Genomic DNA, 16,199 nt, shown 5'->3' with positions numbered 1-16,199 from the left:
GATTACATTATATTTGAAAATGTATAAAGCTTTTGTTGCCATTTTGGAATCAAAGAACATAAACCTTTGTCTTTATTAGAATATACTCTATGGTTTGTCGTGAAATCTAAAACTACAATCTTATGTGGCACAGTCTCTTTCTAACTTTATTTGATTGCTTAGTTATTGGTATTAACTCAATTAAAGATTAATTCGTACAATAGTATCATAGAAAAATAGATTTTTTCCACTCACATAATTCCTCTCTTCCAAATCTTTGTAATAATAAGAATTTGATTGAAAATGATTGAACATACAATATGAAATTAAGATTTTTAAATATAATTATTCAAAGTAATGAAAAAAAGACAAATATTTGAGTATTGACTATTTTTTTTTACCATAGTAGGGTATATAATAATCTTTGATAAAAGTATGATTAGTGGAAGAATCCTCCATTATTTTTATTTATTAATAGTGAATATATTCCCACAAACATAAAATTAAAGTCACAATCTTTAGGATTTATTTTTTTAATTATTGAAGGAGAAGGATCCTTTAATATGGTCGCTCGCCAACAACATTTCCTGGTAGGTAATAGTTGCAAGTAATTTATGTACCACCATTGCTACACCTCACTTTTGCACATCCAACTTTTGTTGAGTTATTCCACACAACTTGAGTGTAGTGGCCACACATTTTTTCTTCAGTGCGTGTGTTGGAATCATAATCGTAGAATTGTTTTTCATTCAACCACATTTCAACTGCCTGAATGCCAGACATTTCACCAAAATTTATCCATAAATCCCACTGTTAGAATGTAACAATTGGCAGTCATTGCTACGTTCATTGGCATATTGTTTAGCATAGTTTACCACTTCCTCATCCTACTGGATAGGTTGGATGGACTGAATGCCAAATTGTATAGCACTATCTTGACCACGAGCACTAGTACGAGCATCATTGTGTGCATCGACATAGTCTTGAGGAGAGTCTTGACCAAGAGATGGAGGAAGCATGGTGATAATACTAAATACATAGAACAAAGACAAGGAAAGTTTTAGCATACCCATTAACTTGATTGTAAAATTCGCTTAGAAAATTTTTAAAAATTGATGTGGAGGAAAATGAGATGACCATGGTTTCTATTTATAACCATCATATCTAAGAATAGAGTGTCAAAATGTGACATTTCAAACACATTTAATAAATCAATTTGGTCAACTCCATTTCAAGAGTTATATGTTACATAGTTTAAGATTAGATTAGTCAAACTAACTTGCATTTTCCAATCCAAACATAACAATTTTTTTTTTTTTTTACCATTAGGAATGTTTAAAAACCAAAAGTATAAATCAAAACCTAAACTAATATATTCTTACATATATGTATATATAAATATACATATTTTAAAATCTATTATTCCAAATAAATTAATGGTGGCCAAAAATATGTAACACTAATGATTAAAATATTGTCTATTTTATTGATCTTGAAGAAATGTATGATCAAATGGAATTTACTCAAGTTGGTTGGCTATTTATAATTCGGCCATGTATTTTGTTTAAAAAAAAAAAAAGAAACAACCGACATCAATAGGTGTAAATTTCTCACATGTTGAATTAGGAAAATAGCAAGAAAAGAGATAAAAAAAACATTTAGCCATCTTGGGAAAAAAAATATTTAGCAATATTGTAAAAGAAAATCATTTAGCCATCTTGTAAAAGTATAGTTTAAAATTTAACATAGTCTACCAAGAAGTTGAATGGACATAAAATTTGGTCTATCAACCTTGAGGTCAAAGATTTGATTTTTTCACCCCATGTTGTGCAAAACAAAATAATCAAATATTGTCTCAAAATAAATATAACTTTTAAATTTATTCATCTCTTTTAATATTTAAAAACATTAATTTGGTTTAAACAATTTGAAAAAAAAATAATTTATATGCTTAAAACATTTTATATTTGATTAATTAACATTTTAAAGTAGTAATTTTCTCAATTAAAAAATAAAACTTTTTACATTTTATTTTAAGTAAGCTTTAGGTTTGATCAAGCTATATGTCATTATAATTTTCTTTAATATTCCCGATTTATTAAAAATATTTGTTATAGCTAACAAAAATTGATATTAAAATTTTTCAACTTTTAACAAGATGAGAAATTTAAGATTCTCACAAAATGATTAATATATTACTATTGTTAATTTGTTAGTTATTAACATATTATTCTTGAGCTGATGCTAGACGACTATTTTATAAATAATAAGAATATATTATATTATATAAATACTAAAAACGTGTATATATCTTAAAAAAAGGTGTTTTTTTTTACACCATAATAATGTTAAATCTATAAAATTTAAACATTATATTAGATCATAGCTTTTGTTTGCATTTATATGCCAATAAGACTATTATTTAGCTTGTTTAAAAGAAATTAGAATTAGTTTTTGTTATTTTTAAATTCTATTTGTTAATTAGTTGATCTTATATATACCTACTTATATTATAGAAAACATTAATGGTGGAAAAAATATAGAACAAAATATGTATATATATATATATATCCTTAGTTCTTGATCTTGAACCAATATGGTCAAAAGGCAACATATCCAGGTTGGTAATTTGACCACCTGTTTATAAAAGTAGAGTTGTTTGGATTTGTTTATAACAACAACATTTGAATAAAATATAGTTTCTTTCTTTCATTTGAGAATAGAATATAGTTTCATTGCTTAAATCCTAAAAAGTAAATGTAGTAGTTGTGCTGACAATATCCAAGTTGGTCTTACATAATTTATCTCTTTTAAATTTAGAAGACTGAACATTTGATTTAAAATATTTACAAATTCCGGCATTATTTTGTTTAGCTGATGCTTGTAATAAAAAACTGTTAAGAAAACTTATATTGACTATTCTAAAAATTTAAGCTGATACACACAAAAAAAAAAAAATTATTGTTGATACAAAAGTACCTAAGTTTCATCAAAGTTGTAAATTTTCAACTTTTCAATTAGTATCTATTAGATATTTTAAAGATTTATGGACCTATTAAGAATACTTTTGAAAGTTTAAGGATAAAAAAGGTAAAAGACTGACCTATTTTATTTTTTCCAAAAAAAAAAAAAAGACTAGAACCATCCCAAAAGTTTTTAAGTTCCACTTAATAGAGTTTGTCATATTAGAATCATGATGACAACAAATCATGATGACAATCATGATTTATTGCTTTTGGAAGCGCGACTTTTTATTCCAATTAAGGACTTATTTCCTTGATTGGTTTATTTAAAGTGAGTTTTGCAGATCTTTTAGGGCTGCCACATTTTTTTTGAGCAAGATGTTTTCTGTACTACAACCAAACTATTCTACATGGTGTTCTTGCTTTTTTGCTCACTATTCTACTATGCATGTTATTCATCCATTGAGTGCAACACTTCGAAGAGTTTCATGGTCTTAGGGGAAGCCTAAGCCATTGATGCCAGAGAAGGGATTCTCAATCTTAGGGGGAGCCTTAGACTCAGCTTCAGAGAAGGAGTTCTCTATCTTAGGAAGATCTTGTTGGCTTTTTATGTCCTAAAACTCGTAATTTGTAAACAATAAAACTTATTCTGAAAATTCAATAAAGTTGTTATTTAATATATGAATTGCTTATTTCATTTTAGAAATAAATCTAATAAACTAAAAGATCCATGACTACTACATGAGTACTTTAACTTTATGTGGAGACATAAAGGTTCGAGTAAATAGTCAAAATTATTTATAGTATATGAATAAGGTTGGGTGCCTTATTTTGGTAACACTATCGAATGCCGCCCACTCTATAGTTATTACAATGAGTTGTAAAGTGCTACAGACGAAGTGATCTGATTCATACATGTGATGAAATGAGGAGTGAGGGCGTCCTATGCAATGAGTTTGCACAAGATCGGACCACGAAATAAGTCACTCTTACTTTATAGCATTGTTTACTGTTTAGACTGACTATTTCACATGGATGTCCTAGATAACTTAACCTGAATCCTAAGCTAACTATGAACTCCTATCTATTCAGGATTATCCTTAGATTTGCATGGGTGAGGGTTGATTCAACAGCATCGGCTCAAAAGCCTCCTATTTCAGGGGTAAGACCGGGTAGATAGCTGGGAAGGGTGCAAGATGAAATTAAATCCTGGGAAGGGTGCAAGATGAAATTAAATCCTACCCATTTTTAGGGATAATAGAGAGGTTGTTCACTTAAGTGTTGACTTTGGGTCTTGAACAAGGGACCTCATCCTCTCATTGGCTCGAGAGGGACTTGGTTTGATGATTGGATCACAAACCAATATTTTATTAGAGGATCAGTGGGATTTAAGGAACAAGAGGTAATCTCGATGGTTAAAACAGCCATTTGACCCAATCGTTACTATGAACAACCTGTGAAGGGTTGACTTACTAATCATGGTTATATCGAGTGGACACAATATATCTATAGTGAGGGGAGTGTAACTCTGGATTTTAGTGGAGTGACCCAATAATTAACGAATGAGGGTTAATTCGGTATAAAGAGTTTAGCCAATTAATCTCGAATCGTTGGAGCCAATGATCTGTAGGTCCAGTAGGTCGCCCTACTAGCTCACAAACGGATTGCCGTATAGAGTAGCGTGATAAGTTGATTTCAAACGTTCAAATAGAATTAAGGGAATTAGTAATTATATGTGATATAATTTACACGTTTAATTTTGTAATTAAAAAAAATTGGAGAATCGATTAATATTTAAATATGATTTAATATTAAATTCATGAATAAGGATTCATGAAGGTGAAATTGGTGTTAAATTAATATAATATTTGATATTAAACTAATTGAATTAATTAAATTGTTTAATTAATAATTAATTATTAATTTTATTAGAAAAATTAATTTTGAATTAATTTGTATAAAATTAATAGAATTTCAGCTTTAATTGTTAAAATAAAAACTGAAATTGAATTGTAATTTTGAAATTTGTTTCAAAAATTTAGAAAATAAAGAAAATTGGAATTTGGAAAACCCACAATGTGGGATATTTCCACTAAGAGTTCTTAAGTACCTTAAACATCAAAACCCACCTAATTCCACAAAGTAGAAGATGTAATTCATGCAAAAAATCAATTTGCATGAAAGTCATGCAATAAATAAACCAAATTGAGTGGAAATCGGCCATACATTGAAGAGATTTTTGCTGAAAAATATGTTTGATGAAGTAGTCTTCATTATGTTGAAAATCAGAAAACCTTTCTCCTCCATTTCCCTAATTGAAGCTTATTTTGAGTCCCATAATTCAATCTAAGACACCAAGATGATAGTAGAAAAGACCTTGTGGTAGTTTACATCTAAAGGAAGGGAGAATTGTAAGTAGAATTCATGATTCAAGAGTATCTTCAAAGGTTAGTATTGAAACCCTCTTTTTAGTTTATGAGCACATTGTTTTTTAAGCTAAAATTAATGAATTAGAATGCTTATGATCTTGTTTTTCTTCAGTTGTATGTTTCCTAAGTCTACCAAACCTAAGATTTATCATTGAAGGGAGTTCGCTGATCCAAGAGGAAGATAATCAAGTTAAGAGGAGTCTCACACATTGTTTAGTGTCGAAGTGTCAGACACTAATATTAACATAGTTAGGGGGAGCCTAAGTTTAGTTGAGAGGGAGTCTCACATCTATGGGGAGCCTAGGTGAGGTGTGAGTTAAGCTCTACGTAGGCTATTGTAGTAATTGGTATATTACAGATAAGTACTACATTGTAAAATGCTTAACCATTAATACTAGTAGATTATCTTTCTTGGGCACTCTGCCCCCCAGACGTATATCACCGAACTGGGTTAGCAACGGTTATGTGCCTATACTTGTTTAATTGATGTTGGTATTTGTATTGTTATAGTTATTGTCAATGCTTTCTGTTTAACATCTACATATCTAGTGACGAGTCATCCTATTGTCTTTTTCAATTGGTATAAGAGCATGTCACTTTTTTCTCAGGTGCTTCAATCATGGACAACATAAAGGATGAGGCTCTACCATTTTGAAGGAAATCACAAACATAGGGATCTCCATAAGCAGTGGAAAGGATTGTTCCAAATTCCAATCCGATTGAACATAACGATTACAGTCTTAAACGGAAACATACAGATTATGCATCAATAGAAATTACAGTATGCTTGTGAAACCCGAATCTCCATTTTCCTACTTAAGTAAGTGATTAAAGGGTTAATTAGGAGAAAGTTAAATCCTATGTTATGTAAATAATCTAATAATTTTATAATTATGATAATAACTGTAATAATTGTCACCTTCTGTGGATCAACAATTAGTAAGAGTGAATGTAAACTATAATGATTAGGTATTACAGTTACGATAACCATATTTGATTCTGGAGTACGAGTAGAGAGGACCCTAAAAGGATAAAAAGAAGAGAAAACCTTGAAGACTTAAATCCTGAATAGTGAAGAAAGGATTGAAGAATTTAGGAAAATATAGAAAATTATTTGGGAAAATTCGTGTGGAAGTTGCACGGAGATAAACCATATTCTCAGTAGCTAGCGAGATTAGAGGAAGTTGGAGAGAATGGAGAGAGCAAGATTAGAGCGAGAGCGAGAATGGTTGAGCGAGAGCGAGAATGGTTGAGCGAGAGAATGGGAGAGAGCGAGACTGGCTGAGCGAGAGAATGGGAAGAGCGACACTGCCGAGATCCAAGCTAGCGAGAAGGCTGGAGAGAGCGAGATCCTTAGCAAGAGTGGATAAAGCGAGAGTTTGGGTGAGAAAGTTGGAGAGAGCGAGATTGTGAGCGAGAAAGTGGGAGAGAGCGAGAGTAGAAAGAGCAAGATCGACGAGAAAGTGGGAGAGAGCGAGAGCAGCCTGAACGCCTCATTCAAACATCACGCCCACGCAATCGAAGGAAACTGCCTGTGCATCAAATAGCCGAGCATTTATGTGTTGAATTTGGCCACGATCTTAAAGATTATGTATTGAAAATCCTAAATTGAATACAAACAAAGCTTGAAGATGTAAGGGCAAACGTCAATTAAAATTTAGGTGTCCGATTAAGAGAAATTCTTAAACCCTAAGAAATTGTGTTGGATGCATTTGGGAAGAACACATTGAACCAAGGTGAAGTCAGCTTACATTGATAAAGGGATGATTAACCATTTGGCCATGCAGTCAAGTAGGTGGTGTCAACACCATAGGAGGTTTGGACGCCTATAAATAGAGTCGTTGGGATTTCATTTTCAAATCATAAATCATAAAATTCGTAAAAAGAGGGGGAGAATAGAGTGCATTGGACAGTGAGGGTGAAGGAGAATGCATCAATTTGAGACGAGGAGATCTCCCAATCTACTCGAGTGTTTGATGTAATTCCAAAGCCATCTGAGAGATAAGAGAGTCTATTTTTCATGGTGAGGCTGCTAGAGATGAAGCTCTAAGGAATTGGGCTGGAGAATGAGAAAAATACAGAGGGGTCGAGCTATCGGGTAAGCTGGGCCAGTCTTGATGTTTGGATGATTCCGGCTAAATCATAAAGAGTTATGAGCTAAGATGTTATGGTAAGCTTTTTGAGACATTTTAGAATAGTTTTGTAGAAGGAAGTATCTCAAAATAAGGTTTAAAACTATGAGTAATCTAAGCTGTAAATTGGATCTAGATTCTAGGGGTAAAAAGGAAGCCCGAGGTAGAAAAGGGAACTATTAGAAAGGTTCCTAAGCAATTAAGGTGAGTGTTATAGTTTTGATAATTAACATAGTGTGAGTGTTATAGTTTTGATAGTTAACATATGTCATGAGTGTTATGTTGCTTTGATAAATAAAGAATATTGTGTGTTTATACAATATTGATAGTAAATGCATATTGTGAGTATTCATTTAGCGTTATACTTTGATATTGGAATATATGCATCTGTATATACAAAATACATGCTTTTAGTGATAGGATGATTGCCATGATATTGTTTGTGTGTGACTATGGAAACTGTGATTATGCCTGGGATGTGGTTAGCATGCTTAACAAAAGGTGCTTGGCAAGAAATAATGGTCGGCTTCGGTCGACGAGAAAATTGGTCGGTTTCGATCGGCGGGAAATAATAGTCGGTGATGACCGACGGGAAATATGGTCAAGTACCTAAGCATGACTAGCGGGATAAATAAAATGGTCAATGTGCACATTGGAAGGAATTGGGGTCATAGGAAGGTTTCCATAGATGATTGTATTGATTGATGATATGATATGCATGCCATGTGTAGCATTTTGGAATAAAGGTTAATCATTGCATGAAAAAATCCATGATCATGCATGGGTACATTGTGATTATTATTATGTGATTGATTTCCTAAAAATGATGATTTTCAAAGCGAATTTCATCTTAAAAGAACCACTCACTAGGCTTAGTAGCTCACACTCTTCAAAATGTTTTCTTAATTCCCCCCAGGTAGCGAATATGAGGAGTTCTAGGGTGTTGCTAAGGTCAAGGTCTGCCACGTGCCCCAATCACACTTCCGGAGGGTTTTTACGGTTGTCGTTGTAAACTTTTTTGTTAAGTCCTTAAGTTGTATAAACGTTATATCACTGTCGTAATAAAAGATGGGCTTACTTAATCCGTTATAGTTTATCTTCTTGACTTAATCATTCCGCTGTGTATAAGTTATAATATGGTATCAGAGTTATTCTGCAAGAATCATTAGCCAGTAAGTGTCAGCTCAAGGGTTGATAACTGCTGCAGTCGCATCCCTCTCCCAGGCGGAGAAGGTGGTCTGGGGGCGGGGTGTGACAATGCTATAAGAGATTCAAGGGATAAAATATGCGTACCTTTGAAGAACCATTCTTCAAGAATCCTTCGATCACTCTTTAATGTGTCCAACAAAGGCACTCGAACGCAACGAACAGAACATCAACAGCATGAACAACTGGATGCTCCTCGAACCCAATCGAGTCCAACTCGATTCACGAATAGAGTAAGGACACCACCACAAGTGTTACCTTGGTATTCTCAGTGTGAGAATCCAAGAGTTGTGGGCTCTGTATCATCTTGGATTGAGGAAGAGAGGAGGTATATGCAATCGAGTAGACGACCTAGTAAGTGGGAGATATGACACTGTCTATCGCATATAGATGTACTCGATCATTTAGAAAACACAAGCCTATCGCATAGACCTTGCTACTCGATCGTGTAGCAACGATCAGCTGAATGACTATCGTATAGTCAACTCTAAGCGATCACTTAGTTGATCGTGTAGTCTCTCAACGGCTATCACTTAGTAAAACAATTTTACTTGATAGCCTTTTACCGTGAGTACTTTCCGAAATGAAGCAACTACTAATTTTGGAAAACAATTTTCCTTTTATCTCATGGTTACCATAACACTTCCAATAACCTCCAACTCAAATAGTTATTAGAGAAAAAGAAATAATTATCATATAATTAACATATTATAAATAAATATGATAACCAACTTATCATAATATATTTATAACCTATAATTTTAGTATTTCATCATATGAAACATATAAACCATAGTTATGTTTCTATTTTGTTGTAATTGATATAAATCACATTTATATCAAATCCTCCAATTAATGTATCTCGTACATCATACCAATTCTATCATATATAATTGAATTTTCTCTTGTTAATTTGAACATTTGAAACTAAACGAAAACACAATTCTCAACTTGAACCCATTGAGCTACCAAGGGGACCTTATGGACCTGTAGCTTGAAGCACCAATGGTACGTGAATAACTAACTAAACTCTTTATTCACGAGATCCACCATTCGTTAATTGCTGGGCGCTCCATTAAAGACTGACAGCTGTACTTTTCTCACTACAAATATGTTTCTGTGTCCATATAACCAATCAACAGACGATAGCCCTTCACAAATCGCTCGTAAGTACAACTGGGCCAATTTGCCATTTTTCCTCTGTAGTTACATCTACCTCCTTAAGTAATACTGATTCCTCTAATGAAAAATAAGTCATAGTCCTATTATGACTGAGTCCTCTCTTCCAAAGAGAGGGTGTGACCACTATGTTTAAGACCTGAAATCAGCCCTTAAGGGAACAATTTATCTATTTACTCTTGCTTCGGGGAAGGAGTGAATTCCATATTGTGTAACTGAGTTTCCAGCTCACAATAAGACAAATCTTCAAATAGGTAGGCTTGTTGAGTTGGCAATCTAACCACTCTCATCCATATTAATCAAAGGACCGTCCTCATAGGCAGGAGTTTCCAAAACACTCAGGATTGAGATCATATCACCTATGATCGTTTTATACAAGCTCTTTGTATAGGACATCCCCGCTCGCATTCTCCACATGAATGGTCAGAATCAAACCATTTGTAGAACGTTACAACATTTGTAACTATCTACAAAGCGGGTCATATCCATAGTGTCACTAGGATAAGGTATCCCTCCTTTATACTTATATTACAAACCATTTAGGTTATTACTTAAGGCATGATCCACTTGTATGTCTCACATACATGCTTAAGTTTACAGGAAATAACCACAGATCTTAGTTTATTGGATATAAGAAAATGCAAATAAAATAACACTTATTTTATTATTAACAATGTGTACAAACTGTTTACAAACTATGAGACTCTGGGAGAATTAGGACACCAATCTCAACAGTCTCCCACTTTTCCTAATACCTCGGGAGACTAACGTACAATATACAATAAACTAGGGCATACTCTATACCCCAATATCATCTCCCACTTGCCCAAGACAAGATGCTGCATGTTTTGCAGACCTAGACTCTTCAGATGACCCTCAAACACTTTAGTCATGAGAGCCTTTGTAAATGGATCAGCAACATTGTGCTCCGATGTGATCGTGACTATCACATTACCATGATGCACAATCTCCCTGATCAAATGATTTCTGTTCAATATGCTTACCTATAGGTTTTACCCCATCAGGCTGATCCACAAGTTCCCAGATAAAATTGAAGTACATATATTGCATTTCCCGATTCATGGCTTTAATCCACTCATTTTTGTCAACATCCTCCATTGCTTGCTTACAAGATAATGGATCCTCAACTTCATCATCAGACATGATGTTTTGGGCTTCAGTCAAACCCATGTACCGATTTGGTGGTTTCACAACCCTCCCACTATGTCGAGGTAGTCTTAACTCTTCAAATGGTTGACTAGATGAACTGATATCAACAACTCTTGTTGATCTATTAGTTTGTTTAACAACTCTTGTTGAACTCTCAGTAGTCTCAATAGAAATCTCATGTAAAACAAGCTTGCTTCGTGTTTTATGATCCCTGATGTGGTCTTCTTCCAAGAAGATAGCATTTGTTGACACAAACACCATATTCTTACTTGGATCAAAGAAATATCCTCCTCTTGTTTCCTTGGGGTAGCCAAGAAAGAGGAAAACATCCGAACGCGGTTCCAACGTTTTAGGGTTAGTCACAAGCACGTTGGCCGGACATCCCCAAATCCTGAAGTGGTATAAACTACCTTAACGACCTCTCCACAACTCATAAGGTGTTTCAAAAACACTTTTTGAGCGAACGTTGTTCAAAACGTAACATGCAATCTCCACTTCAAATCCTAAAACGAGTCTAGAAGATGAGCATAATTCATCGTAGACCGAACCATGTCTAACAGGGTTCTATTTCTCCTTTCTGATACACCATTCTGCTGAGGTATACTTGGGGCCAAGAGTTGGGACCTGTGATGCATGTAAATTGTGATGTGTTATGGTGTGAGTTTGCGATGATGTGTGTTATGCAGTGATCATGCAAGTTTTCCTAACAAAACCAAAGTATAAGCATTCTTAGGTTTCCTAGTAAGTCCAGGGTCGAACATGGAGACTACTAAGTAAATATGTGACAGACACTTTGATTCTATTGCGGTAGGAAAAACAAATGAAAAAGATGGTGTTTTGACTACGATTTTTCCTATGCGACGGAGTTGAACGCAGAGTTGATGAAAACGTAGAATTACAATGAGTATGTGAGGAAGGGGTTGAGAAGGGGTTTAGTTAAACTTCCTAAGATTGTGCACAAGTTATGCGATCATGCTACACACAAATATTAGTACTACATTTCTCAATGCAGAATGCCATTATTCCTATTTATAGGACACATGTGATGTGTATACGAAACAATCGATAAGACTTATGTCTAAGCCTTTACTCTTGTCTATGCGATGATGAATGATGCATATATAAAACAAGGTGATCGCATACAATTATTCCTATTTCTAGGGCACATGCAATGTGTAAATAGCAATAAAACTTATGCCTAAGTTTCTATTTCTTGCTTATGCAATTCTAATTCGATTCTCTCAAGCCTAGATTCTAATCTAACTCTCTCAAGTCTAGATTCTATCTTTAGACTACTCTCTCAAGTATGTCTAAAGGGTGAATGTTGCATACATAAGACAAGATGATTGCATAAAATGTAAATCTTAAGTCATGCTAGCTAAGTACTTCTCAACCCATTCAGAAATTTAGCTACTCATGCGAAGTATGGAGAGATTGAACATAGATTGAAACGAGATTTCCATTTTCTGTAAATAAAGTACTGAATAGAAAATAACAAATGGAATTGCTCTCTTTTACACTGGTGGCCTTCGATATTTATTGAGCTCAAGGTGAAGCAGGCTTTCTTTCTAATGATTGCAATGATGGGCGGTATTAATTCTCCTGCTTTGATGCGTCGATTAATGGTCACTAAAAGTTCAGTGTACTTGCTACAGTGTGTCTTCTAATGGCTTGTCAACTAAATTCGGATTTGACCGTTATCAGCTTTTCGTCCCATCCTGATTTATTATGTTGTCACCTTGATGCGCAGTCTTTATGGGGCCACCTTTTTAAGAACTTCTCACGATCATATACGATCGCATGACTTGCATCGCAATCTTCAAGCACGCTGACGTCTTGTTCCTTTGGATCGCAATTTCACTTGCAGCATCACATTTTTTGTGCACAAAATAAGTAAACTAACTGCTTTTATGCGATGGGCACTTGCAATCGCAATTCCTTTCAGTTTAGCGCTTTCGGACATGATATTGCTTATTTGACCATCACATTTTCTCATTGTTTTACTTATTTGAGCTGTAATAACTTGTATTTCTACCAGTTATCACACCCCCAAATTTAAAACAATGCTTGTCCTCAAGCATAAACTAAAGATTTTCTTTAAAAAGTCAACTAGTTTTACCCTACCTAGACTTCTCAAGGTGCCTTATTCAAATTTCATGAACCATGCCTTCTTAATTTCTATACTAATCTATTCCTAAAATATTTCTAATCTTTAGGGACCGCAAGTTTATCCTTCAAAAGAAACTTTACTCGTTTCCGAGACATCGCATGATTTATTTCAAAACTTTCTCCAGTCGGGGTGTTTCCAAGAGATTTTTACCCTTCCGTGATTTAGATATTCTTTTCGTGATCTTGCACTAATCTAAGTGCCCAACCTTCATTTTGGCTTGCCACCACGGGTGTCATGTGGACATCCAACTACGAGCAAGGAACTCTTTCTTATTCAAAACTCATGCCCATTTCTTTATTTGGCAGCGGAGTTGTGATCACTTGGTTTATGCGTTGATTATGATTCCCACATTCGTTTTGGCTTGCCCCCACGGGTGTCATGCGGACATCCAACTACGAGTAGGATCCGATCTCAACGTTATCAAAAAAATTTTGCGCCTTTTTTTTTTTTTTTTTAATGATCGAATTTCTAAAAGTAGCAAGGTTAAAGATAACAATACTAGCACCCCCAAATTTACACGTAGCAATGTCCTCATTGCTGAGAGACGAAATAACTCATACAATGAACTTAGGAAATTTCATAAAAATAGTTTTGAAAGAAAACTGGTAGACCACTAAATTTTAGAAATATTTCATGAATTGACTATCTAGAAATTAATTTGACCCTAGTACATGCGGTAATAAATAAAGGCATGAATCTCATCATTGAAGTCATAATTGGGGCGAATGCAGTGACTAAATAAAGTAATAAAAAATTCACTAACTGAGTTAAACTAGAGAGGATGCGTTGGTAGAATTTAGCAATATTAACTTGAAATGCGAGAAGTGTAAATTTGAAATAAAACGAGTCAAGGAAAGACACAACCCCTAAATTTTCTTTGTTGCCCGCATCACCTTTGATCGCATCCTTTCTTGTGGTGGGCTGATTTCTTGATTGAAATGGGTTGATCGATTCAATCGTGTGTTTTGAGGTTATTGCGTAGCTTCATCGAAATCGTTCACTACGATCATTGCTAAATATCAAGAGGATAAAAAAAATATGAAAGACAGAGTTGGTAATTCTAAAGAGTAATGGTTATTCAAAAAGTAAAATGAATTCATGAAAGAAGAATATCAAAAGGATACTCAAAAAAAGATTTGTCCCTAATGAGTGTGTCGCATATCAACGCAGGGACTACTCATTTCTCTTTCATTTTGGATTCCTCAGGTCCATAGAGGTTTTCTCGCGATGAAAGTCTCCTCCATGATACATCTTGACTTTTTGTCCATTTACCTTAAATGCGTTGGTTCCTTCTTCATTTGTTAATTCGACTGCACCATGCGAGAATTCTTCTTTAATTATGAATGGTTCGGACCAGCGTGATTTCAATTTTCCCAGAAAGAGTCGTAGCCTACAGTTGAATAGCAAGACCTTCTAACCAACCTGGAGATTCTTTTCACACAGTTGCTTGTCATGCCAACGCTTTCTTGGTATTTTCATAGGCTTTAAGTCTCCATTCGTCCAGCTCGAGTAACTGACCTCCCCTGCAGTCTTCAAATCAAAGTTAAGCTTCTTCACTGCCCGCAGTATCCTATGCTCTAATTCCAGCAGTAGATGACATGCCTTCCCAAACACCAGCGCATACGGGGACATGCCTACGGGTGTTTTATAGGCAGTTCTATATGCCCACAAGGCATCGTCAAGCTTCATGGCCTAGTCCTTACATGAGGGATTCACCACCTTTTCTAAAATCAGCTTGATTTCTCTATTAGACACCTCAGCTTGTCTGTTTGTCTATAGGTGATATGCGGTGGCAATCTTGTGATGGGCATTGTATTTGAGCAACAGTTTGTTAATGATGTGATTGATAAAGTGGGATTTTTCATCACTTATTATGGCACGTGGGGTGCCAAAATGTATGAAGATGTTTCTCTATAAGAATTTGTGAACTATCACCGCATCGTTTGTGACACATGATACTGCTTTAATCCACTTGGAGACATAATCAACTGCCAACAAAATGTACTTGTGACTATTTGATGGTAGAAATGGTCCCATGAAGTCTATGCCCCAAACGTCGAAAAGTTCCAATTCCAATATAATGTTCATCGACATCGCATTTTTCTCTGAAATGTTTCCAGTGTGTTGGCACTTGTCGCATTTCATAGAATAGTCTCGCGCATCCTTAAATAGAGTTGGCCAATAATACCCCCTTTGTAAAACTTTTGCAGCTATGTGTTGTCCCCCAAAATGTCCGCCATAGGATGAGTCATGGCATTGGAAAAGTATGTGCTGAAAAGCAATATCGAGCACACAGAGTCACTAGATGTGGTCTGGTCCCCTTCTATAAAGATTTGGCTCGTCCCAGTAGTAGGATTTACATTCATGAATGAGCCGCTTCTTTTGGTGGGCTATGTAATTTTTCGGGAGCTGTTGGCAGACTAAGAAATTGACAACACCTGTGTACCACGGTAGTTCTTCAAGTTTAAACAACTGCTCATCTAAAACGGATGCGTTCACCTTCGATTGAATGTGATCCTCTTCAGGATTCTCTAATCTCAATAAGTGATCAGTGACCTGGTTCTCCGTTCCCTTGTTGTCAATTATCTCCATGTTAAATTCTTGGAGGAGGACAATGATAACGGGCAAAAATGCATGTTATTACAGTGCTAAGTTATTAAACAATGAAGGTTTGCATTGATAAGATATGTTAAAATGTGTCCAAAAAGCATTAAGTTCATAACATTACGGTCGCATGCGTTCATCACATAAAAATAGTTAACTTTTGTAATTTTATGCAAAAAATGCGTTGATACAAGGAGAAAAGCGCGATCACAAGAAATCAATGGTCGAGTGCAGCATTACCGCAAGGCTTTGCGATGATTTGTGCTCGAAAACATCTGCTCAAGAAGGATTACCGTATAGAGCCGACGCAACTTGGTGGGTGCATCTGGGTGAAAAGCATAATTAATCATGATGGGACAGAAAGCTG

At 34.8% G+C, this 16,199-nt stretch overlaps 2 pseudogenes; both read right to left on the bottom strand.

Moving 5' to 3' along the window:
* The window catches only part of LOC120077249, a 105,537-nt pseudogene that overhangs the window by 27,503 nt on the left and 61,835 nt on the right, over positions 1-16,199 (bottom strand).
* Positions 538-1,052, bottom strand: LOC120078280 (annotated as a pseudogene).

The sequence above is a fragment of the Benincasa hispida genome, chromosome 5 (genome assembly GCF_009727055.1).
Source record: "Benincasa hispida cultivar B227 chromosome 5, ASM972705v1, whole genome shotgun sequence".
NCBI lineage: Eukaryota > Viridiplantae > Streptophyta > Magnoliopsida > Cucurbitales > Cucurbitaceae > Benincasa > Benincasa hispida.
The sequence above is the reverse complement of the archived record's forward strand: the minus strand, read 5'-3'. Positions and strand labels throughout refer to the sequence as shown.